Below are 27,394 nucleotides of genomic sequence, written 5' to 3'. Positions count from 1 at the left end.
TATAGATGCTGGCAAGGATGTGGAGAAAAGGGGACCCTCCTACACTTTTGGTGGGAATGTAAACTGGTGCAGTCTCTCTGAAAACAGTGTAGAGGTTCCTCAAAAAATTAACAATAGAACTCCCCTATGACCCAGCAATAGCACTGCTGGGATCTACCATAGGGATACAGAAGTGCTGATGCATAGGGGCACATGTACCCCAATTTTCATAGCGGCACTTTCGACATAGCCAAATCATGGAAAGAGCTTCAATGTCCATCAACTGATGAATGGATCAAGAAGATATGGTATGTATATACACACACATACATACAATGGAATACTACATGGCATGAGAAAGAATGAACTATGGCCACTTGTAGCAAAATGGATGGACCTGGAGAGAGTCTTACTAATCAAAGTAAGTCAGGCAGAGAAGGGAAGATACCATATGTTTTCACTTATAGGTCTAGTAGGAGAAACCTAACAAGGGACCATGGGGAGGGGAAAGGGTGAGAAAAGTTCGGGAGAGGGATTGAGGCAAATTATGAGAGACTTTTGAATGCTGAGAACAAACTGAGGGCTAAGGAGGGAGGGGGAGGGGAAGGGGGTAATTTTCATTGAGGGGGGCACTTTCAAGGAAGAGCACTGGATGGTGTATGAAAACCAACTTGGTAACAAACTATCATAAAAAAAAAAAAACAGTATGGAGGTTCATCAAAAATTTTTTTCCACTGCTAGTGAGAATGCAAACTGGTGCAGCCACTCTGGAAAACAGTATGGAGATTCATCAAAAAATTAAAAATAGAACTACCCTATGACCCAGAAATTGCACTACTAGGTATTTATCCAAGGGATACACTTATGCTGTTTTGAAGGGGGACATGAACTCCAAAGTTTATAGCAGCACTAACAACAATATCCAAAGTATGTAAATAGTCCAAATGTCCACTGATGGATGAAGGGATAAAGAAAATGTGGTATATATACACAATGGAGTATTACTTGGCAATCACAAAGAATGAAATCTTGCCATTTGCAACTATGTGAATGGAACTAGAGGGTATTATGCTAAGTGAAATTAATCAGAGAAAGACAAATATCATATGACTTCACTCATATGAGGACTTTAAGATACAGAATAGATGAATATAAAGGCCAGGAAGCAAAAATAATATAAAAACAGGGAGGGGGAGAAAACGTAAGAGACTCTTAAATATGAAGAACAAGCAGAGGGTTACTGGAGGGGTTCTGGGAGGGATGAAAGGCTAAATGGCTAAGGGGCATTAAGGAATATACTCCTGAAATCACTGTTGCACTATATGCTAACTAAAGTGGATGTAAATAAAAAAAAATAAATTAAAACACACACGCACACACAAAGAAACAATCTCATTGGTAAGAATGTGCTAATTACAGGGGACTTTAATACTCCACTGATAGCAATGAATAGATCAACCAGACAGAAAATTACTAAAGAAACAAAGGACCTGAATGACACATTGGAATAGATGGAATTGATAGATATATTTAGAATTCTGCATCCTGAAGCTAGGAAATTCACCTTCTTCTCGAGTATGCATGAAACATTCTCCAAGATAGATCACATACTGGGGCATAAAGCAGCCCTCCATAAATATAATCAAATTGAGATTAGACCATGCACACCTTCAAATCACAATTCTATGAAACGTGAAATCAATCACAGGAAAAAGTCTGGAAAACCTCCAAAAATGTGGAGTTTAACAACGACCCTACTATAGAATGATTGGGCCAATCAGGTAATTAGAAAAGAAATTAAAAAGGATATGGAAACAAGTGAAAATGAAAATACAACAATCCAAACTCTCTGGGATTCAGCAAACCCAGTCTGTAGTGTGCACGTGGGCACACAGAAGCAAGGACATGAGGGTAAGGGACATTTAAAGCAGAGTTAATATCCATTCTTCTCCAGCTATTCCAAAAAATATAAAGAGAAGGAAAACTTCCCAAATCATTCTACGAAGCCATCATCACTTTGATTCTCAAACCAGAGAGAAATGCAACAAAAATAGAGAACTACAGTCCAATATCCTTAATGAACACAGATGCAAAAATACTCAACAAGATTCTAGCAAATCGAATTCAACAGCACATAAAAAGAATTATCCATCATGATCAAGAGGGATACATTCCTGGGTTACAACATTTGTTCAGTATTTGCAAATCTATCAGTGTGGCACATCATATTAACAAAAAGAAAAGATAAAAACCATATGGTCCTGTCGATAGATGCAGAAAAAGCATTTCACAAAACACAGCATCCTTTCATAATAACAACCCTTGAGAATGTCGGGATAGAGGGAACTTCCTTAAACACTATAAAAGCCATTTATGAAAAGCCCACAGCTAATATCATTCTCAATGGGGAAACACTGAGAGCTTTCCCCCTGATATCAGGAACCTGACAGGATGTCCACTCTCACCACTGTTGTTTAACATAGTGCTGGAAGTCCTAGCATTAGCAGGCAGACAACAAAAGGAAATAAAATGCATCAGAATCGGCAAAGAAGATGTCAAACTTTCCCTTTTCGCAGACGACATGATACTCTACATGGAAAACCTGATCAACTCCACCAGAAGCCACTGATCAATGAATTCAGTAAAGTTGCAGAGTACAAAATCAATGTCCAGAAATCAGTTGTATTCTTATACAACAAAAATGAAGCAAAAGAAAGAGAAATCAAGAAACTGATCCCATCCACAATTGCATGAAAAACCATAAAATACCTAAGAATAAACCTAACCAAAGATGTAAAAAGACCTGTACAATGAAAACTAGAGAAGACTTATGAAGGATATTTAAGAAGACACAAAATAATGGAAAAACATTCTATGCTCATAGATCAGAAGAATAAGCATTGTGAAAATGTCATTATTACCCAAAGCAATCTACACATTCAATGCAATCCCAATCAAAATTACACTAGCATTCTTCTCAAAGCTAGAACAAATTATTCTAAAATTTGTGTGGAACCACAAAAAAACCCGAATAGCCAAAGTGATATTGAAGAAGAAAACCAAAACGGGGTGCATCACAATCCCAGACTTTAGCCTCTACTACAAAGCTGTCATCATCAAAAACAGACACATAGAACAATGGAATAGAATAAAGAACTCAGAACTGGGCTCACAAATGTTGGCCAATTAATCTTTGAGAAAGCAAGAGAGAGTTTCTAATGGAAAAAATCAGCCACTTTAACAGATGGTGCTGGGAGAACTGGACAGCAACATGCAGAAGAATGAAACTAGACCACTTTCTTACACCATTCACAAAAATCAACCCAAAATGGCTGAAGGTCCTGAATGTGAGACAGAAAATCAGCAAAACTCTAGAGGAAAAAGCAGGAAACAGCCTCCTTGACCTCAACTGCAGCAGTTTCCTTCTTGACACATCCCCAAAGGCAAGGGAATAAAGAGCAAAAATTAACTATTGGTACTTCATGAGGATAAAAGGCTTCTGCACTGCAAAGGAAACAATCAAGAAAACTAATAGGCAACCGACAGAATGGAAAAAGATAGTTGCAAATGACATATCAGATAAAGGGCTAGTATCCAAAATCTACAAGGAACTCGCTAAACTCCATACCCAGAAAACGAATAATCCAGTGAAGAAATGGGCAGAAGACCTGAACAGACACTTTTCCAAAGAGGACATCCAGATGGCCAACAGGCACATGAAACGATGCTGTGTCACTCATCATCAAGGAAATACAAATCAAAACCACACTGAGATACCACCTCACACCAGTCAGAGTGGCTAACATGAACAAATCATTGGGGCGCCTGGGTGGCTCAGTCAGTTATACGTCCAGCTTTGGCTCAGGTCATGATCTCACATTTTGTGGGTTAGGGCCCCATATCGGGCTGATAGCTAGCTTAGAGCCTGGAGCCTGTCTTCAGATTTTGTGTCTTCTTCTCTCTCTGACCCTCCCCTGCTCACACTGTCTCTCTCGCTCTCAAAAATAAATTAAACATAAAAAATTTTAAATGAACAAATCAACAGACTATAGATGCTGGTGAGGATATGGAGAAATGGGCACCCTTCTATACTGTTGGTGGGAATGTAAGCTGGTACATCTGCTCTTGAAAAGTGTGTAGGTTCCTAAAAAAAAAAAAAAAAAACTATCAATAGAACTCCCCTATTACCCAGAAATATCACTCCTGGAATCTACCCAAGGGATACAAAAGTGCTGATTCATAGGGGCACATGTACCCCAATGTTCACAGCGGCACATTCAACAATATACAAATCATGGAAAGAGCTTCAATGTCCATCAACTGATGAATGGATAACGAAAATGTGGTTTATCTATACAAGGACTATTACATGGCAATGAGAAAGAATAAAATTTGGCCATTCGTAGCAACATGGATGGACTTCCAAGTTGTCATGCTAAGTGAGATAAGTCTGGCAGAGAAGGACAGATGCCATATGTGTTCACTCATAGGTCTAACAGGAGAAACCTAGCAGAGGATCATGGGGAAGTGAAGGAGGGGAAAAGAGGACTTGTGAGGGAGGCAAATAATGAGAGACTCTTGAATACTGAAAACAAACTGTGGGCTGAAGGGGGTGTGGGAAAAGAGCAGGGGGGTGTCAGAGAGAGAAGGAGGAGGGCACTTGTGGGGAAGAACACTGGGTGTTATATGGAAACTAACTTGACAATAAACTATTTAAAAAATAAACAACCCACTTAAAATGTAGGCAGAAGTAATGCATGTAATGACTTTTCCAAAGAAGATATCTACATGACTAACAACATTTGAAAAGATGCTCAGTATCACTCACCATTAGGGAAGTACAAATCAAAATCATGATGAGATACCACCTCACATCTGTTAAGTGGCTAAAATTAACAACACAAGAAACAACAGATGTTGATGAGTATGCAGAGGAAGGGAAACACTTTAGCACTGCTGATGGGAATGAAACTGGTGCAGCCACTCTAGAAAACAGTATGGAGGTTCCTCAAAAAACTGAAAACACAACTACGCTATCATCCAAATTTTGCACTATTAGGTTTTTACCCAAAGGATACAAAAATATAGATTCAAACATATGCATGCACCCCAATGTTTATAGCAGCATTTTTTTCTTTTTTTTATAATTTTTTTTAACATTTATTTACTTTTGAGAGACAGATCATGAGCAGAGGAGGGGCAGAGAGAGAGGGACACACAGAATCAGAAGCAGGATCCTGGCTCTGAGCTGTCAGCACAGAGCCCGACATGGGTCTCGAACCCATGAACTGTGAGATCATGACTTGAGCTGAAGTCAGACGCTCAACTGACTGAGCCACCCAGGCACCCCTATAGCAGCATTTTCAACCTTAGCTAAACTATGGAGAGAGCCCTAATATTGACTGATGAATGGATAAAGAAGATATTATATATATATATATATATATATATATATATATATATATATATGGAATATTATCCAGCAAACAAAAAAGTAAATCTTGCCATTTGCAATGATGTGGATGGAGCTAGAATGTATTATGCTCTGTGCCAGCCAAGCCTGCCAACATTTTTTAAATGTTTATTTGCTTATTTTGAGAGAGAGAAAGAGGGAGACAGAGACAGAAATAGAGAGAGAGAAAGTGTGAGCAGAGGAGGGGCAGAAAGCGGGAGGGAGAATCTCAAGGAGGCTCTGGACTCATCATGGGGGCTATGATGCAGAGCCCAATCTGAGGACCACAAGATCATAACCTAAGCTGAAAAAAAAAAAAAAGAGTCAGAAACTCATCCGACTGAGGCACCCAGGTGCTACTCGCAAACATACCAACTTTTTAAATTCCTGTCTTTAAACCTGTATTTTTTTTAAATCAAAGCTTAAATACAGCAACAATAAAAATTCATAAAGACCACAAATACATGGAGGTTAAAGAACATGCTACTAAACAATGAAATCAATATAAGAAAATTTTCAAAAATACATGGAGGGGCGCCTGGGTGGCTCAGTCGGTTAAGCCTCCGACTTCGGCTCAGGTCAGATCTCACATTCGTGGGTTCGAGCCCCGCGTCAGGCTCTGTGCTGGCAGTTAGCTCAGAGCCTGGAGCCTGCTTCTGGTTCTGTGTCTCCTTTTCTCTCTGCCCCTTCCCCTCTCAAGCTCTGTCTCTCTCTCTCTATCAAAAATAAATAAAACATTAAAAAAATTAAAAAAAAATACATGGAAACAAATGGAAACAAAAACACAATGGTACAAAATCTTTGGGATGCAGCAAAAGCAATCATATGAGGGAGGTAAATAGCAAGCAATACAGGCCTACCTGAAGAAGCAAGAAAAAAAATCTCAAATGTACAACTTAATCTTACACCTAATGGAGTCAGACTAAGAAAAAATGAAGCAAGAAGTCAGCATAATGAGGGAAATAATGAAATTTAGAGCAAGACTAATTATATAGTAACTGATATAGTAACTGATATAGTAACTGAAAGCAATAGATCAATGAAACCAGCAGTTCGTTCTTCGAAAAAGTGAATAAAATTGGTGTACTCCTAGACAAACTTATCTAAAAAAAAGAGACAGGACCCAAATAAGTAAAATCACAAATGATAAATTAGATATTAAAAACAACAAGCACCATGCAAATAAAAAAACAGTTAGAATATTATGGTAATTTATAGGCCAAAAAACTGGACAAGCTAGAAGTAATTGATAAGTTCCTAGAAACATATAAATTCCCAAGCCTGAAACAGGAAAATGGGAAAAATTAACAAACTGATAACCAGCAAAGAAACTGAATCAGTAATCAAAAACTTGCGAAAAACAATAGTTCAGGGTGAATTGACCTTACAGGGAAATTCTACCAAACATTTTTTAAAATAGTTTATTACCAAGTTGGTTTCCATATAACATCCAGTGCTCTTCCCCACAAGTGCCCCCCTCCATTACCATCACCCCCCTTCCCTTTCCCCCCTCCGTCTTCAGCTGTCAGTTTGTTTTCAGTATTCAAGAGACTTTCTTGATATGCCTTCTTCCCTCTCCCTAATTTCCCCCCCCTTTCCCTTCACATTGTCCTATGTTGTTTCTCCTGTTAGATACATGAGTGAAAACATATGGTATCTGTTCTTCTCTGCCTGACTTATTTCACTTAGCATGACACCCATGAGGTCCATCCACTTTGCTACAAATGGCAAGATTTCATTCATTCTCATTGCCATGTAGTATTCCATTGTATGTATATATATATATATATACCACTACTTGATCCATTCATCCATTGGATCCATTAGTGGACATTTAGGTCCTTTCCATGATTTGGCAATCATTGAAAGTGCTACTATGAACATTGGGGTACATGTGCCCCAATGCATCAGCACTTCTGTATCCCTTGGGTAGATCCCCAGCAGTGCTATTGCTGGGTCATAGGGGAATTCTACTGATAGTTTTTTGAGGAACCTCCACGCTGTTTTCCAGAGCGGCTGCACCAGTTTACATTCCCACTAACAGTGTAGGGTGGTGCCCATTTCTCCACATCCTTGCCAGCATCTAGAGTCTCTTGATTTGTTTATTTTAGCCAATCTGACTGGAATGAGGTGGTATCTCAGTGTGGTTTTGATTTGTATTTCCCTGATGCTGAGTGATGCTGAGCATCGTTTCATGTGCCTGTTTGCCATCTGGATGTCCTCTTTTGAGAAGTGTCTATTCATGTCTTCTGCCCATTTCTTCACTGGATTATTCGTTTTTCAGGTGTGGAGTTTCGTGCATTCCTTATAAATATGGATAGTAGCCCTCTGTCCGATATGTCATTTGCAACTTTCATTTCCCATTTTGTCAGTTACCTGCTAGTTTCCTTGATTGTTTCCTTTGCAGTGTGGAAGTTTTTTATCTTGATGAGGTCCCAACAGTTAATTTTGGGTCTTGAATCCCTCGCCTATGGGGATGTGTCGGGTAGGAAATTGCTGCGGTCAGAAAGGCGGTTTCCTGATTTCTCCCCTAGGGTTTTGATGGTTTCCTGTCTCACATTCAGGTCCTTTATCCATTTTGAGTTTATTTTTTTGTACAGTGTAAGAGAGTGGTCTATTTTCATTCTTCTGTATGTTGCCGTCCAGTTCTCCCAGCACCACCTGCTAAAGAGGTTGTCCTTTTTCCATTGGATACTCTTTTCTGCTTTGTCAAAGATTAATTAGCCATACACTTGTGGGTCCAATTCTGGGTTCTATATTCCATTCCATTGGACTATGTGTCTGTTTTGGTGCCAATACAATACTGTCTTGATGATGACTGCTTCGAGTAGAAGCTAAAGTCTGGAATTGTGATGCCTCCCATTTTGGTTTTATTCTTCAATATTACTTTGACTATTCGAGGTCTTTTGTGGTTCCATAAAAATTTTAGGATATTTTTTTCAGCTTTGAGAAGAATGCTGGTGTAATTTTGATTGGGATTGCACTGAATGTGTAGATTGCTTTGGGTAGTAATGACATTTTCACAGTGTTTCTTCTTCCAATCCATGAGCATGGAATGTTTTTCCATTTCTTTGTACCTTCTTCAATTTCTTTCATAAGATTTCTAAAGTTTTCATTGTACAGGTTTTTACATCTTTGGTTAGATTTATTACTAGGTATTTTATCGGTTTTTGTGCAACTGTGAAAGGGATCAGTTTCTTGATTTCTCTTTCTGTTGCTTCATTGTTGGTGTATAAATATGCAACCAATTTCTGCACATTGCTTTTGTACCCTTCGACTTTGCTGGATCAGTTCTAGCAGGCTTCTCATAGAGTCGATCAGGTTTTCCATGTAGAGTACCATGACATGTGCAAAAAGTGAAAGTTTGATATCTTCTTTGCCAATTCTGATGCCTTTTATTTCCTTTTGTTGTCTGACTGCTGATGCTTGGACTTCCAGCACTATGTTAAACAACAGTGTTGAAAGTGGACATCCCTGTCGTGTTCTTGATATCAGGGGGAAAGCTCTCAGAGTTTCCTCATTAAGGATGATATTAGCTGTGCGTTTTTTATAAATGGCTTTTATCGTGTTTAAGTAAGCTCTTTCTATCCCAACTTTTTCGAGGGATTTTATTAAGAAGGGATGTTGTATTTTGTCAAATGTTTTTCTGCATCTATCAACAGGATCCTATGGCTTTTATACTTTCTTTTGTTAATGTGATGTATAACATTGATGGATCTGTGAATATTGAGCCAGCATTGTAACCCAGGAATAAATCCCATTTGATCATGTTGGATAATTCTTCTTATGTGCTGTTGATTCGATTTGCTAATATCTTGTTGAGTGTCTTTGCATCTGTAGTTCTCTTTTTTTGCTGGGTCCCTGTCTGGTTTGGGAATCAAAGTGATGCTGGCTTTTTAGAATGAGATTAGAAGTTTTCCATCTATTTCTCTTTTGTAATATCTTGAGATGAATGGGTATTAACTCCATTTTTCATCACTGGTAGAATTCCCGTAGGAAGACATCTGGACCTGCACTCTTGTTTTTTGGGTGAATTTTGATAACTGATTTGATTTGTTCACTGGTTATGTGTCTGTTCAGATTTTCTGTCTCTTCCCATTTGAATTTTGGTAGTGCATGTGTGTTTAGGAATTTCCCATTTCTTCTGGATTGTCAAATCTGTTGGCATATAATTTTTCATAGTAACCTGTGATAATTGCTTGTATTTCTAAGGGATCCGTTGTAATAGATCCATTTTCATTCATGATTTTGTCTATTTGGATGTTCTCTTCTTTCTGAGGAGCCTGGCTAGAGGTTAATGAATTTTGTTTATTTTTTCAAAAAACCAACTCTTGGTTTCACTCTTCTGTTCAATTGTTTTTGTGAATTCTGTCTTGTTTATTTCTGCTATTATCTTTATTATTTCTTTTCTTTTGCTGGGTTTGGAGTGTCCTTGCTGCTCCCTTTCTAGTTTCCTTAGGTGCTCTGTTAGGATTTGAGTTTGTGGTTTTTCTAGTTTGTTGAAATAGGCCTGGATTGCAATGAACTTTCCTCTTAAGACTGCCTTTGCTGTGTACCAGAGAGTTTGAATTGTTGTATTCCCATTTTCATTTGTCTCCATATATTTTTTAATTTCCTCTCTAATTGCCTGGTTTGCCCAATCATTCTTTCATATGGTATTTGGATGTTTTCCTGACTTTTCTTTTTTTTGGGGGGGAGGCTCTATATTGTTAAATTCTGCCCTGATCTTTATTATTTCTCTTCTTCTCCTGGGTTTGGGGTGATGTTGATGCACCTCTTCTAGTTCCTTTAGGTGCTCTGTTTGATTTTGAATTTGTGACTTTTGTAGTGTGTTGAAATAGTCTTGGATTGCAATATACTTTCCTCTTAGGACTGCCTTTGCTGCATCACAGAGAGTCTGAATTGTTGTATTTTCATTTTCATTTGTTTCCATATATTTTTTAATTTCTTCTCTAATTGCCTAATTGACCCATTCATTCTTCAGTAGGGTGGTTTTTATCCTCCATGTTTTTGGAGGTTTCCCAGACTTTTTCCTGTGGTTAATTTCAAGTTTCATAGCATTGTGATCTGAATTCATTTATATTTTTGGCGGCTGCTTTATGCCTCAGTATATGACCTATCTTGGAGAATGTGCCATGTACACTTGAGTAGAAAGTGTATTCCCTAGCTTCAGGATGCAGAGTTCTAAGTATATCTAGCAATTCCAACTGTTCCAATGTGTCATTCAGGACCATTGTTTCTTTAGTGATTTTCTGTCTGGTTGGTCTATCCATTGCTCTAAGTGAAGCGTTAAAGTCCCCTAAAATTAACGCATTCTTATCCAAAAGATTGTTTGTATATGTGATTAATTGTTTCATGTGTTTGGGTGCTCCGGAATTCGGTGCATAGATGTTTATAACTGTTAGCTCTTTCTGATGGAGAGACCCTGTAATTATTATATAACATCCTTCTTCATCTTTTGTTACTGCCTTTACTTTAAAGTCCAGTTTGTCTAAGTATGGCTACTCTGGCTTTCTTTTGACTACCATTTGCATGATAGATATTCCTCCATTCCCTTACTTTCAGTCTGAAGGTGTCTTCAGGTCTAAAGTGCATCTCTTGTAGACAACAAATAGATGGATTTTGTTATTTTATCCATTCTGCTACTCTGTGTGGTTTGATTAAAGCTTTCATCCCATTTACATTCAGTGCTATTGTTGAAAAATATGGTTTAGATTCATTGTGACCTCTGTAGAGTTCATGTTTGTAGTGGTGTCTCTGCAACACTTCCCTCAAAGAGTCCCCTTAGGATTTCTTGTAGGGCTGGTTTGGTGGTGATGAATGATCTCAATTTTTGTTTATTTGGAAAAACTTTTATCTCTCCTTCTATTTTGAATGACACAGGCTCGCTGGATAAATGATTCTTGGCTGCATATTTTTTCTGCTCATCACATTGAAGATTTCCTTCCATTCTTTTCTGGCCTGCCAAGTTTCATTAGATATGTCTGATCAGTTTCCCTTTGTATGTTAGGGCCCTTTTATCCCTAGCTTCTTTCAGAAGTCTCTCTTTATCTTTATATTTTGCCAATTTTACTATGATATGCCATGCAGAAGGTCGATTCATGTTACATATTATGGGGGATCTTTGCACCTCATGGATTTCAATGTCTATTTCTTTCCTAAAATTCAGGAAGTACTCATCTATAATTTGATCAAGCATCCCTTCAAGACCTTTTCTCTGTATTCTTCTTCCTCAGGAATTCCTATGATATGGATATTTTTCTGTTTGATTGTATTGCTCAGGTCTTGGATTCTCCTTTCTTGCTCCTGGGTCAATTTCTCTCTCTTTTTCTCAGCTTCCTCTTTTGCTATAACTGTGTCTTCTAACTCACCTATTCTCCTTTCTTCTTCTTCAATCCGTGCATGGCCACCTCCACTTTATTATGCATCTCATTTATTGCCTTTTTTCACTTGTGGAAGCTATTTTGTAGGTGCCTAGTCTGTGTATCAATAGCTTCTTTCATGCTTTTACAAGTCCAGCCATTAATTTTATGACAATTGTTCTAAATTCTTGTTCAGTTACATTGCTTAAATCTGTTTTGAGCAGGCCTGTGGCTGTGACTTCTTCCTGGAATTTATTTAGTGGGGAGTTCTTTTGTTTTGTCATTTTGACTACCTTTCTGGCTCGTCAGTTTTAAAAGTTTGTTATGCACTGTGCACCTGTTTGTATTGCTGTATTAAAGGACCTGTAGTTTCAGGAAGTGTTTTTTTAATGGTATCTCTCGGTTTCTCTTGTTGTGCCTCTGATTATTTTATTTCCCTACTCAGTGATATTTAGGACCCTCCACCATGTGTACTTTGGCTTGTTTCTTGACGTAGCTCTGAAAAGAAAAACAGACAAACACACAGGGAACAAAAGCATGCAAACACATAGGTAAATCAAACAAACAAGCAAACCAAAATGGGAAAGTTAGAAAAGAAAAGAAAAGGGAAAAAAAGAGACAAAAAAGGGGAGGACAGAGACTCCAAAATACTGGGCAGTCTAAAAGCATATAGGATAAAAATGAGATAAGGGAAAATATATCTGGATGGCGAGAGAAAATAAAGTAGAAGAAAAGAAAGGGGAAAGAGGAAAAAGGGGGGGGCGCTCTCCCATGCAGATGGGCTTGGTTTGGTGCAGGTAGGTCTAGGGGGCTGCTCTCTTGTGGTTGTGGGGAGAAGAATGGCGGTACCCCCAAACTCTCTCTATTCCAACCAAACGTTGCAAGCTTCTCCTTTGAGTCCAATCTTCCTGTGCTACGGGCGAGCCAAGCCACACTTTCCAATCTCTGTTTTGGTTCCAAATCCTAGTCCATGCACTTTAATGCTACTGCCTGAGATTAGACGCGCTCCTGCTCACATGGCTGGCCTCCCATCCAGGATCACACAGGGGCGGGGGGTGGGTGCTGTCTCTCTGGGCACTGCTGCCGCCTGAAGAAGAGATGCTCTCGCAGCCAGCCTCCCAGTCATGGTCACGCAAGAGAAGGGAGCAGGGGCTGTCTCTCCTGGTGCCACTGAGCCCAGAGATGAGATGAACTCACTGTGGCAGCTGACCTCCCAACCAGGATCCCACGGGGAGTGAGGGGAGGGGCTTTCTCTCCTGGTGCCTCCTAGAATGGGTGATGCTGCCACCAAGCCCAAGGAAGGATTTGTCAGCTAGATGGGACAGATTTCTCTCCCCCACGTCCAGCGGTTATATATGGGATTACACCATCTCTTTCCATCCTGGGGTGAGTTCTTGATCTCTTCTCTAGGGACTGTTCTATGAGCATTTTCAGTCTCTCTCTCCCCCTAGTCTCTCACCACACCGCACGTTCTCCCTGTGTTGGTCTGGGGCTCCCTTCCCTCCACATCTCTGGAGCCAGCCCTTTTATTGAATTTCCCCAATTCGCACTCACCCAGGCATCCTTGGGGTGGCCTTCTTTCTAGGGTCTGTATGTTCTCCACTCACTCTTCCATATCAGAGTATAGTCCCTTCAGTCTTTCTCAGTTTAATAGATGCAGGCAGACAGAGACTACAGAGCTCCCTACTTCTCCTCCATCTTGCCTCTTTCTCCTAGAACAAACAATTCTTAAATTTGTATGGAATCATAAAAGACCCCGAATAGGCAAAGTATTGTTGAAAAAGAAAACCGAAGCTGTAGGCATCACAATTCTGGACATTAGGCTGTATTACAAAGTTGTAAGCATCAAGACAGTCTGGTATTGGCACAAAAACGGACACATAGATCAGTGGAACAGAATACAGAACCGAGAAATGGACCCACACACATATGGCCAACTAATCTTTGACAAAGCAGGAAAGAATATCCAATGGAAAAAAGACAGTCTCTTCAGTAAATGAGGTTGGGAGGACTAGACAGTGACATGCAAAAGAATGAAATTGGACCACTTTCTTACACCATACACAAAAATAAGTTCAAAATGGTTGAAAGACCTAAATGTAAGCAAGATACTAGGAAACCAGATACAAAAATACATTAAAAGATTATTCACCATGATCAAGTGGGATTTATTCCTGGGATGCAGGGCTGATTCAATATCTGTGAATCAATCAATATGATACATCACATTCATAAAAAAAATAATAGTTACAAGATCTTATCAATAGATGTAAATAAAACATTTGACAAAATATAGCATGCTTTCTTTTTTTATTTTATTTTTTTTACATTTCCTTATTATTGAGAGACAGAGAAAAACAGAGCATGAACGGGGAGGGGGCAGAGAGAGAAGAGGACACAGAGTCTGAAGCAGGCTCCAGGCTCTGAGCAAGCTGTCAGCACAGAACCTGATGCAGGGCCCAAACCCACAAACTGCTAGATCATGACCTGAATTGAAGGTCACTCAACCGAGTGAGCCACCCAGGCGCCCCAAAATACAGCATCCTTTCTTAAAAACCCTCGAGAAAGTAGGGACAGAAGGAACATACCTCAACAGCATAAAGGTCATATACAAAAGACCCACTGATAATATCATTCTCCATGGGAAAAAACTGAGAGCATTCCCCCAATGTTCAGGAACACAACAAGAATGCCTACTCTGACCACTGATATTCAACATAGTGTCAGAATTTCTAGCGTCAGCAATCAGACAATACAAAAAAAGTAAAAGGCATCCAAATTTTTAAGGGAGAAGTCAAACTTTCAGTCTTTGCAAGAGACATGGTACTCTATGCAGAAAATCCAAAAGACTTCACAAAAAAAACCCTGCTAGAACTGATTCATGAATTCAACAAAGTAGAAGGACATAAAATCAATGTACATAAATCAGTTGCATTTCTATACACCAATAATGAAGCAGAAGAAAGAGAAAATCAAGAAATCAATCCCATTTAAATTGCACCTAAACGCATTAAATACCTAGAAATAAACCTAGCCAAATAGATGAAAATATATACACTGAATACTATAGCAAACCTATGAAAGAAATTAAAGAAGACACACCACAAAATGGAAAATCATTCCATGCTCATGAATTAGAAGAATGAATATTGTTAAAATGTCAATAATACCCAAAGCAACCTACATATTCAATGCAATCCCTATCAAAATAACACCAGCATTCTTTGCAAAGTTATAACAAATAATTCTTAAATTTGTATGGAATCATAAAAGATCCCAAGTAGACAAAGTATTGTTGAAAAAGAAAACCAAAGCTGTAGGTATCACAATTCTTGACATTAGGCTGTATTACAAAGCTGTAATCATCAAGACAGTCTGGTACTGGCACAAAAACAGACACATATATCAATGGAATAGAGTAAAGAACCCAGAAATGGACCCACAAATGAGTAGCCAACTACATTTTGACAAAGCAGGAAAGAATACCCAGTAGACAAAAAAAAAAAATTCTTTTCAGCAAATGATGTTGAGAAACTGGACAGTGATATGCAAAAGAATGAAACTGAACCACTTTCTTACACCATACACAACACACACACAAACACACACACACACACACACACACACACATTCAAAATGGATGAAAGACTTCGTATAAGACAGGAAAACATCAAAATCCTACAGGAGAACACTGGCAACAACCTCTTTGTGCTTGGCTGGACTAGCTTCTTACTAGACATGTTGCTGAAGCAAGAAAAACAAAAGCAGACAATAAGTATTGGTGCCTAATAAAGCTAAAAATCTTCTGCACAGAAAAAGAAACAATCAACAAAACCAGAAGGCAGCCTACAGAATGGGAGAAGATATTTGCCAATGACATATCTGATAAAGTGTTAGTATCCAAAATCTATTAAGAATTTATTAAACTCAACACCCTCAAAAAATAATCCATTGAAGAAATTGGAAGAAGACATGAATAGACACTTGTCCAAATAAGACATCTAGATTCCAAACAGACACGAAAAGATGTGCAACATCACTCATCATCAGGGAAATGCAAATAAAAACCAGAAGATACCACCTCGCCCCCGTCAGAATGACAAAAATTAATAACTCAGAAAACAACAGATTTTGATTAAGAGGTGGAGAAAGGGAAACACTTTTGCACTGTTGTTGGGAATGCAAACTGGTGTGGCCACTCGAGAACAGCTAGTTACTCAAAAAATTAAAAATACAACTCCCCTATAACCCAGCAATTGCACTGCTATGTATCTGTCCAAATGATACAAAAATGCTGATGTCAAGGGGTAAAAACACCCCCAAATTTAAGCCGTGCTATCGACAGTAGCTGAATGATGGAAAGAACCCAAATGTCCATTTAATGATGAATGGAGAAAGGAGAAGTTGTAGATTTATACAAATAAATATCATTTGCCAATGAAAAAGACTGAAATCTTGCCATTTGCAATTAACAAAGTGAAACTTGAGTGCATTATGCTAAGTGAAATAAGTCAGTCAGAGAAATACGAATTCCATATCATTTCACTCATATATTGAATTTAGTAAACAAAACTATTGATTATATGGGAAAGAGAGAGAGGGAAACCAAGAAACAGACTCTTAACCATAGAGAAAAAACTGATGGCTACAAGAGGAGAGTTGGGTGGGAAGATGAGTTAAGTAGGTAATGGGGATCAAGGATCCACTTTCTGTGAATGGCATATGATGTTGTATGTAAGTGTTGGATCACTAAATTTTACACCTGACACTAATATTACACTATATATTAAGTAAGTAGAATTTAAAGAAAATATTTTTAAAAGGAATAAAAAATATCATTGATGCAGAAAAACAGATCTTTGATGAAATTCAGTATCTGGTCATGATTATGATAAAAAGTCTTAACAAATTAGGTATAGAAGGAACATAACATATATATACATAACCATATAGGAAACTCACAGCTAACACCATACTGCATGGTAAATAATTTAAAACGTTCCCTCTAAGATCAGAAATAAAAAAAAGAGTGTTAACTCTCCCCAGTCATATTCAACATAGTACTGGAAGTTCTAGTCAGACTAATAGGGAAAAACAGAATTAGACAAGGAGATTTAAATTATGCTCATTTGCATATGAGATGAATTTATATAGAGAAACTTCTAAAAATTTAATAAAAACCATTAGATGCAAGCAAAAAATAGCTTAAAATTTCAGAATATAAAATAAACATAAAATTTAGTATTGTTTCTATATACTACTATAAACTATTTGAAAAGGAAATAAAGCAAATAATTATATTTAGAATAGCTTCAAAAAATATATATACTAAGGAATTAGTTTAACCCAAAAGGTTAAGACATCTAAGACATATAAATAGAAAGGTATCCCATATTAAAGGATTGGAAGAATTCATATTCTTAATATGTTATTACTACCAAAAGCAATATACAGATTCAATGCAATCTTTACCAAACTTCTAATAGAATTTTTTATTGGAGAGGAAGATGGTGGAAGAATATGAGGACACTAGGCTCATCACATTTCATGAGCATAAATAGATAACTATCAAATTCTGTTGAATACCCCAGAAATTATCAAATTCTGCTGAATACTCCAATAATAAACCTGAACACTGAAAGAACTCTTTATAGCTACAAGTAAAAACAGGCCACATCAAGAAGGTAGGAAGTGCAAAGACATGGTTTAGAGGACAAATGGATCATGAGTACTGTGGACGTGAGAGAGTCATGGTCATGGAGAAGGGTGAGAGAGAGAGAAAGTAGCACCCAAGGGAATGCACATGAAGAATGTTTCCCCAAATTCATGTCTTGAAAGTGAGGAGGCTTAATTTTGTGAGTTCTTGCAACCAGCAAGGCTTAAACCTTGAAATTTTACAGGCTAGCAGGCTTAGCTGGGGCAGAACCCAGAGGGCACTGTGCTACTCCTGGAGAGAAGGCAGTCCAACCGCTATCTGAAGAGTCTCTGGAGCACACAAAAGGAAGATTATTTGCTCTTCTCAGAGCACATCTCTGAGAGGCAGCTTTCACAGCAACACCTTTCCAGGGAAAAGAAACTGGCCATCACCATTTACTTATCCTGCCTCTCAGTATAAAAACAAAGCTATCTGTGGGAAGCAGCACAGGGCTGACATTGGTTGCCTAACTTGTTTATACCAAGCCCAACCCCCTGATCTCTAATGGAACCGCCCCTCATAGTCATTCTTGCCTCAGTCCCAGTGCAGCCGTCCTTCCCCTAGAAGATCACTACAAACCTCTGCCCACCTTACATATTCTGAGCAGAGAGTTCTGCAGGACATCAGTTCTAGCGGAGGTGGTGACAGGTCTCATTTCACAATAAGAACAGGCACACCTAGATAAAACTCACCATTAAGACCAGAGATAAAATACTACCCACTGCAAGCAAATAGAGCCATTGAAGATGACTGGCCTGAAGGATAAAGCAGCCAAAACACAAGAGCAAAGTGAAAGAAGTACACACGAGGGACATTCCCTGAAGCATCAGGCCCTGGGTATTATATAACATCTTCATAAGGCCATTACTTTCAGAAGCAAGAGACATAACTGACTTTCCTAACAAAAAGAAGGCAGAGACTTACATAAAATGTGAAGACAGAGGAATTTATCCCAAATGAAGAACAAGATAAGACCATGGCCACATGATCTTAAGTGAAACAGATGTAAGTAACATGTCTGATGGAAAACTTTAAACAATGATCATAAGGATACTCTCCAGGCTTGAGAAAAGTATGGACGACTTTAATGATGCCCTTACCACAGAGATAAAAGACTTGAAAAAGGAATTGATCCAAAATGACAAATGCAACAACTGAGATTTGAAACAGGCTTAATTCAATAAACCTAAGTCTGGAAGAAGTAGAATAACAAAAAAACATGATATAGAAGACAAAATAATGGAAAATAACAAAGCTGAAAAAAGTGAGAAACAATTATGCAATATGAGAGTAGATGTAGGGAATTCAGTGACTCCATCAAACATAATAATATTCGTATTGTAGGATTCCCAGAAGAATAGAGAGAAAAAGGGGCAGAAAAATTACATAAACAAATAAAAGCTGAAAAATTCCCTAATCTGGAGAAGGAAACAGACATCTAGTTTCGGGAAACAGAAAATTCCCATCAAAACCAACAAAAGCATGCCAACACCAAGACATACTGTGATTAAATTTGCAAAATATAAAGTGGAGGCCAAAATGGCAGAGAAGTAGGGAGTTCCATACTTCCCACCTGCATCTCACAAACAAAGAAGGCTGAAGCCAAAGGACTATGACCTGCAAGATTCTGGGAGGAAAGAAGATGGAGTCCACTAAGAAGACAGCCTCATAAGTGTGTGTGAATCAGGGAAGATAAAAACGGGTCAGGACACAGAGGTATGGAGGGGAGGGAGCCCCTTCTGCAGTGAGACAAAGGGAAGAGAAAGAGCAGCTTGAGAATTGTAGAACTGTAACTGGACAAAAGAAAAACCATCCTGGGGTGGAGAAGAATCCTATCATCCCATCTCTAACAGCAGGACTTTTGCGATAGATCCCATATCTATCTGTGGAGCTTTCTTTGAACTGGGGACCTCAGTCCCAGAAATTTCCCTCCAGGATAGATGGTACGCAAGGGACACAGTCAGCATCAGGAGGAACCAGTCCCCTGCTTGGTCCTCTGCTTGGAACCCTGCTAAGAAGTGCCCTGGGTGGCAGGATTACATTTCGATTCGTATCATTAATGCACACAGAGTAAGAGCTTGAAAGAGACTGGGTGTGGGACATAGGACATGGCTCACCTTGGCTGCACCCAAGGAAGTGAGATCAGTTCCAAGGGGGTGATTTGGAACACCTGGTTCCAGAAGAAGGGACTGGGGTCACCATTTTTCTCTCCACAACCACCAAAGTGGGGCCTCAGAGATCGGCCCACAACCCACAGTGGAGATGAGACACGCCTATGCCAAACCACGCCCATTTGCACTGGATAACTACTTTTCTATGGGAGCCAGATAGATGGTTCAGAAACACACAGCCTCTCACCCAAGACCACCACTGCTGCATTGCCTTGATTAATTCTTGCTATTCAGATATATTCTCCTTTTTCTCATTCTTATCTATCCCCTCCTCCAGACTGGTTTTCTGGTTATAGGTTTGCTTAAACAGGCATATTTAATTCATTCTCTCGATGCATGTTCTACACTTCCTTTCTCTCTCTGTGAAATACTCAGACTATATAGCTTCTCTGGGTAACATTATCTTCGTTCCTTTTTCCTCCTCACCTACTGTTCTTTCTCCTTATACTCTCCCTGGATTAAGCCTTTTAGTCTCTAGGACTGGTCAATGTTCAATTTCTCTTTCTTCCCACCCCTGCTCTTTCTCTCTTTGTATATGCTCTTCCACCAGCACTGTCTCCACTCTACTCTTTGTAGCTGGGATTTCTGGTTTTACATTTTTTTTTTGACTGTCCTTTGTCTTTTGTTGTTTTTGTTTTCTGGGTTTGTTTTTTCTGTTTGCTTGCTTGTTTGATTTGTTTGTGTATTTGTGTGCTTTTGTTCCCTGCTTGTCTATCTGTTTTCCTTTTCAGGGCTGCCTCAAGAAATACTGCCTCCACAGTATACATGGTGGAGAGTCCAAAATGGCACTATGAATAAGGAAATAAAATAACCAAAATTACAAGAGAGACCAAGAGACATGATCAAAAGAATACTTCCTGAATAGACAAGCCCCGGACAGTCCATGACCCTCCTTTAACATAGCAGTACTTCCAGGTGCAGAGCGCATAACAAGCTTTTAAAACATACAAGAGACAGAAAGCTAGCCAAAATGAAGAAACAAAAGAACTCGCTTCAAAAGAAATTCCAGGAAGAAGCGACAGCTACAGAATTGGTCAAACAGATAAAAGCAACATAAATGACCAAGAATTTAAAACCATAGTCATGAATTTAATTGCAGGGCTTGAAAAAGGCATAGAAGACAGCAGAGTCGCTATTGCTACAAATATTATGGATCTTAAAAATAGTTATGATGAATTAAAATGCTAAAAATATGGAGCATAATAAAATGGAGGCTGCCACTGCACGGATTGAGGAGGTAGAGAGGAGAATAGGTGAATTAGATGATACAATTATAGAGACAGAGGAAGCCGAGAAAAAAAAAGATAAAGTGATCCAGGAGCATGAAAGGAGAATTTGAGAACTGGGTGATGCAATCAAACAGAACTATATCCCCATTATAGGAATTCCAAAAGAAGAAGAGATAAAGGGGCTTTAAGGGTACTTGACCAAATTATTGCTGAGAACTTCCCCAATAAGGGGAGGAAAACGGACATTGAAATCCAAGAGGCACAGAGATCTCCCCTCAGACTTAACTTGAATTGATCTTCTCCACAACATGTCACAGAGAAACTGGCAAAATATAAGTAAAAAGAGAGAATTCTGAAAGCAGCTAGGGATAAACGGGCCCTAATACACAAAGGGAGACATATTAGGGTAGTAGCAGACCTATCTACTGAAACTTGGCAGGCCAGAAAGGAATGACAGGATGTTCAATGTGATGAACAAGAAAAATATTCAGCCAAGAATTCCTTATCCAGCAAGCCTATCATTCAGAATAGAAGGAGAGATAAACGTTTTCCCAAACAAACAGTAATTGAAGGTATTCATCACCACTAAACCAGTTCTACAAGAAATCCTAAGGGGGACTCTATGCGGGAAATATTGCAAGAAACACAAGGTACCAGAGACACCACTACAAGCATGAAGCCTACAGAGAACACAATGACTCTAAAATCATATTTTTCAATAATAACACTGAATGTAAATGGATTAAATGCTCCAATCAAAAGACATAGGGTATCAGAATGGATATAAAACAAGATCTATCTATTTGCTGTGTATAAGAGACTCATTTTAGACTTGAAGACACCTTCAGATTGAAAGTAAAGGGGTGGAGAAATATCTATCATGCTACTGGAATTCAAAGGACAGCTGAAGTAGCCATACTTATACCAGACAAACTGGACTTTAAAGTAAAGGCAGGAACAAGAGATGAAAAAATGCATTATATAATAATTACAGGGTCAATTCATCAGGAAGAAATAAAAATCAAAAATATCTATTGGCCGAATTCAGGAGCACCCAAATATATAAAACAATTAATCACAAACAGAAACAACCATATTAAAAATGTGTTAATTGCAGGAAACTTTAATACAACACTTAGAAAATTGGACAGATCAACTAGACAGAAAATCACTGAAGAAACAATAGACTTGAATGACATATTAGACGAGATGGACTAGAAAAACATATTTATCACTCAACATCCTGTAGCTATGGAATTCACTTTCTTCTCGAGTGCACATCGTACATTCTCCAAGATAGATCACATACTGGGTCACAAAGCAGCCCTCAATAAATAAAAAAGATTTGAGATCATAACAGGCACACTTTCAGATCACAATCCTGTGAAACTTGAAATCAACCACAGGAAAAAGTCTGAAAAACATCCACAAACATGAAGAGTAAAGACTACCCTATTAACAATGAATGGGTCAACCAGGCAATTAGAGAAGCACTTAAAAATATATAGAAACAAATGGAAATGAGAATACAACAATCCAAACTCTTTGGGTGGCAGCAATTGCAGTACAAATAGAAAAGTACACTGTAATAGAGGCCTATTTCAAGAAACTAGAAAAAGCACAAATACAAAATCTAACAGTGCAATAGAATCAGAACAGCAAGAACACACAAACACAACATTATAAGAGAAATAATAAAGACCAGGGCAGATATAAGCAATCTACAATCCCAAAAAAACACTTGAACAGATCAATGAATTCAAGAGTTGGTTTTTTTGAGAAAATAAACAAAATTGATAAACCTCTAGCCAGGCTTCACAAAAAGAAAAGAGACAGCAACCAAATAGACAAAATCACGAATGAAAATGGATTTATTACAACCAATCCCTCAGAAATACAAGCAAATTTCAGGGAATACTATGAAAAATTATATGCCAACAAATTGGGCAACCTAGAAGAAATGGACAAATTTCTAAAAACACAGGCACTACCAAAATTCAAACGGGAAAAGATAGAAAATCTGAACAGACCTATAACTAGTGAAGCAATTGAATTGGTTATGAAAAATCTCCCAACAAATAAAATCCATGGGCCAGATGGCTTCCCCGGGCAATTGTACTAGAAATTAAATCAGAGTTAACACCCATTCTTCTCAAGCTGTTCCAAAAAATAGTAATGAAAAGAAAACTTCTGGACACATTCTACAATGCCAGCATTTCTTTGATTCCTAAACCAAAGATCCAGGGGAAAAAAAGAGAACTATAGGACAATATTGTTGATGAATACAGATGCCAAAATCCTCAACAAGATACTATCAAATCGAATTGAACAGCATATAAAGAAGTATCCACAATGATCAAGTTTGATTCAGTACTGTGTTACAGGGCTGGGTTCAATATTCACAAATCAATCAATGTGATACATCACGTTAACAAAGGAAAGATAAAAACCATATGATCTTGTCAATAGATGCAGAAAAAGCATTTCAGAAAACACAGCATCCTTTCTTAAGAAAGACCTTCGTGAAAGTATGGATAGAAAGAACTTTCTTTAACATCAAAAAAGCCATTTATAAGAAGCCCACAGCTAATATCATCCTCAATGGGGAAACACTGAGAGCTTTCTTCCTGAAATCAGGAACACAACAGGGTTGTCCACTCTCACCACTGTTGTTTAACATATGTTGGAAGTTCTAGCATCAGCAATAAAAAGCATCAGGATTGGCAAAGTGAAGTCAAACTTCCATTCTTCACAGATGACATGATACTCTACGTGGAAAACCCAACAGATTCTTCCAGAAGCCTACTAGAACTGATCCATGAATTCAGCAAAGTCGCAGGGTACAAAATCAAAGTACAGAAATTGGTTGCAATTTTATACATCAATAATGAAGAAACAGAAAGAGAAATCAAGAAAGTATCCCATTCACAATAGCACACACACACACGCAAAAAAAAAAAAAAACAAACAAAAACAAAACAAAACAAAACAAAAAAACACCATAAAATACCTAGGAATAAACCTAACCAAAGATATAAAAAATCTGTATGATGAAAACTATAGAAAATTTAAGGAAATTGAAGAAGACACAAAGAAATGGAAAAACATTCCATGCTCATAGATCAGAAGAATAAACATTGTTAAAATGCCATTATTACCCAAAGCAATCTACACATTCAATGCAATACCAATCAAAATTGCACCAGCAATTTCTCAAAGCTAGAACAAACAATCCTAAAATTTGTATGGAACCACAAAAGTCCCCAAATAGCCAAAGCAATATTGAAGAAGAAAACCAAAATGGGAGGCATCACAATCCCAGACTTTAGCCTCTACTACAAAGCTGTCATCATCAGGACAGTATGATATTGGCACAAAAACAGACACATGGACCAAGGGAATAGCATAAAGAACTCAGATTGGACCCACAAATGTATGGCCAATTAATCTTTGAAAAGCAGTAAAGAGTATTCAATGGAAAAAAGACAGCCTCTTTAATAGGTGGTGCTACAACATACGGAAGAATGACATTAGACCACTTTCTTACACCATACAGAAAAATAAACTCAAAATACATGAAGGACCAGAATGTGAGAAGAGAAAGTATCAATACCCTAGAGGAGAAAGCAGGAAACAGCCACCGTGACTTCAACCACAGCAATTTCTTACTTGATACATCCCCAAAGGCAAGGGAATAAAGACCAAATCTGAACTATTGGGTCCTCATCAAGATAAAAAGCTTCTGCACGGCAAAGGAAACAATCAAGAAAACTAATATGAAACCGACAGAATGGGAGAAGATAGTTGCAAATGACGTATCAGAAAAAGGGCTAGTATCCAAAGTCTACAAGGAACTCACCAAACTCCACACCTGAAAGACAAATAATCCAGTGATGAAATGGGTAGAAGATATGAATAGACACTTCTCCAAAGAGGACATCCAGATGGCCAACAGGCACATGAAACAATGCTCAGTGTTACTCATTAGCAGGGAAATACAAATCAAAACCACACTGAGATACCACCTCACGCCAGTCCAAGTGGCTAAAATGAACAAATCAGAAGACTATAAATGCTGGTGAGGATGTGGAGAAAAGAGCACCCTCCTACACTGTTGGTGGGAATGTAAACTGGTGCAATCGCTCTGGTATACAATGGAGTACTATATGGCAATGAGGAAGAATGAAATATGACCATTTGTAGGAAAGTGGATGGACCTCGAGGGTGTCATGCTAAGTGAAATAAGTCAGGCAGAGAAGGACAGATACCATATGTTTGCACTCATAGGTCTAACAGGAGAAACCTAACAGAGGACCATAGGGAGAAGAAGGGGGAAAGAGAGCTGGGGAGAGTGAGGGACACAAATCATGAGAGACTATTGAATACTGAAAAGGAACCGTGGACTGAAGGGGGAGGCGGAGGGAGGGGAAGGTGTGATGGTCATGGTGGGAGGCACTTGTGGGGATAAGCACTGGGTATTATATGGAAACCAATTTGAAAATAAACTATTAAAAATGAAATAAAATAAAATAAAGAGAACAGTGTGGAGGTTTCTCAAAAAATTAACAATAAAACTCCCCTATGACCCAGAAATAGCACGGTTAAGGATTTACCCAAGTGATACAGGAGTGTTGATGCATAGGGACACATTTACCCCAATGTTCATAGTAGTACTTTCAACAATAACCAAATCATGGAAAGAGCCTTAATGTCCATCAACTGACTAATGAATCAAAAAAATGTGGTTTGTATATACAATGGAATATTACATGGCATTGAGAAAGAATGAAATCTAGCCATTTGTAGCAATGTGGATGAAACTCGAGAGTGTTATGCTAAGTGAAATAAATTAGACAGAGAAGGACAGATTCCATGTGTTTTCACTTATAAATGGAACAGGAGAAACTCAACAGAGGACAATTGGTGAGGGGAAGGGGAAAAATAGTTGGGGAGAGGGAGGGAAGCCAACCATGAGAGTCTCTTGAATACTGAGAACAAACTGAGGGCTGATGAGGGTGAGGGAGAGGAGAAGAGAGGTGATGGGCATGGAAGAAGGCACTTGTGGGGATATTCACTGGCTGTTATATGGAAATCAACTTGACAATAAACTATAAAAGAAAAAACTTAAAAAAAGAAGCAGCTGTGATATATATATACATATATATATATATGAATACTACTCAGCAATGAAAAAATGAAACCTTGCCATTTTGCAACAACTTGGATAGAAATGAAGGGTATTCCAGTAAGTGAAATATGTCACTCAGAGAAAGAGATCATATGATTTCATTCATATATGGAATTTGAGAAACTCAACAGATGATCATAGGGGAGTAGAAGGAAAAATAGATAAAAACTGAGAGGGAGGCAAGCCATAAGAGACTCAAATACAGAGAGCAAACCGAGGGTTGCTGGAGGGGAGGTGAATGGGGGGATTGGTTAAATTGGTGATGGGCATTAAGAAGTGCACTTTTCAAGATGAATAGTGGGTGTCATATGTAAGAGATAAATCACTTGTTCTATTCCTGAAGCCAAGATTACACTATATGTTAACTAACCTTGATTTAAAAAAAATCATTCACCACCATCAAGCAGGATTTATTCCTGGGTTGCAAGTGTAGTTCAATATTTTCAAATCAATAAATGTTATACACCATGTTAATAAATGTAATGTTAAGAACCATATGATCATTTTAATAGATCCACTTGTTTTTTAAGAAGATGTGATTTTTAAAAAATGTTTTCATAGTCCTTAAATTTCTTTGCACAGGCCTGAGAAAAGGAAGAAATATATCAAAAATAGCTTAAAAAGGCTTTGAGCAGTACCTATGTCCAATCATTCCCTTTCCTTTCTGAGAAGCCCAGAAAATTATTTGGATAGTGATAGGGACTTGGAAATTCAAGTCTATAGCTAATGACTTCCAAATCTAGCTAAAAGGTAGCATAATTTTATGCTATATTTACGGTTATACAGTTTAGTACTGAATCTACATTTATGTCAAAACATTTACCAGACATGTTTTTAACTTAAAATTTTTTAATGTTTATTTATATTTGAGAGAGAGAGCACAAGCGGTGGAGGGGTACAGAGGGAGACACAGAATCCAAAGCAGGATCCAGGCTCTGAGCTGTCAGTATAGAGCCCAAAATGGAGCTCAAACTCATGAACTGCGTGATCACATCCTGCGCCGAAGTCATACCCTCAATCAACTAAGCCACCCAGATACCCATACCAGACATTTTTTATAGAAAAACTAAATTATGTTCAACAACTTATACTAGGACTTAGCTCTAATGTATGGCTTATGTTTCTGAGAAAATCTGTATGTTGATTTTTCAGATATGTATTTTTTGGGAATTAGAAATTCACCTCGTAGTTCAAAGAGTAATATTATAATGATGGGACTGAGATGTGATTACCGAAACATTTTCCTTGTATCTCCAATTCCAAATACTCTCATTGTTTCTCACATACCACAGATACAATCTTTGATTTTTCTCCCCCT

Source organism: Suricata suricatta, chromosome X, assembly GCF_006229205.1.
Source record: "Suricata suricatta isolate VVHF042 chromosome X, meerkat_22Aug2017_6uvM2_HiC, whole genome shotgun sequence".
NCBI classification, from domain to species: domain Eukaryota; kingdom Metazoa; phylum Chordata; class Mammalia; order Carnivora; family Herpestidae; genus Suricata; species Suricata suricatta.
This window is presented reverse-complemented; position numbering follows the sequence as displayed.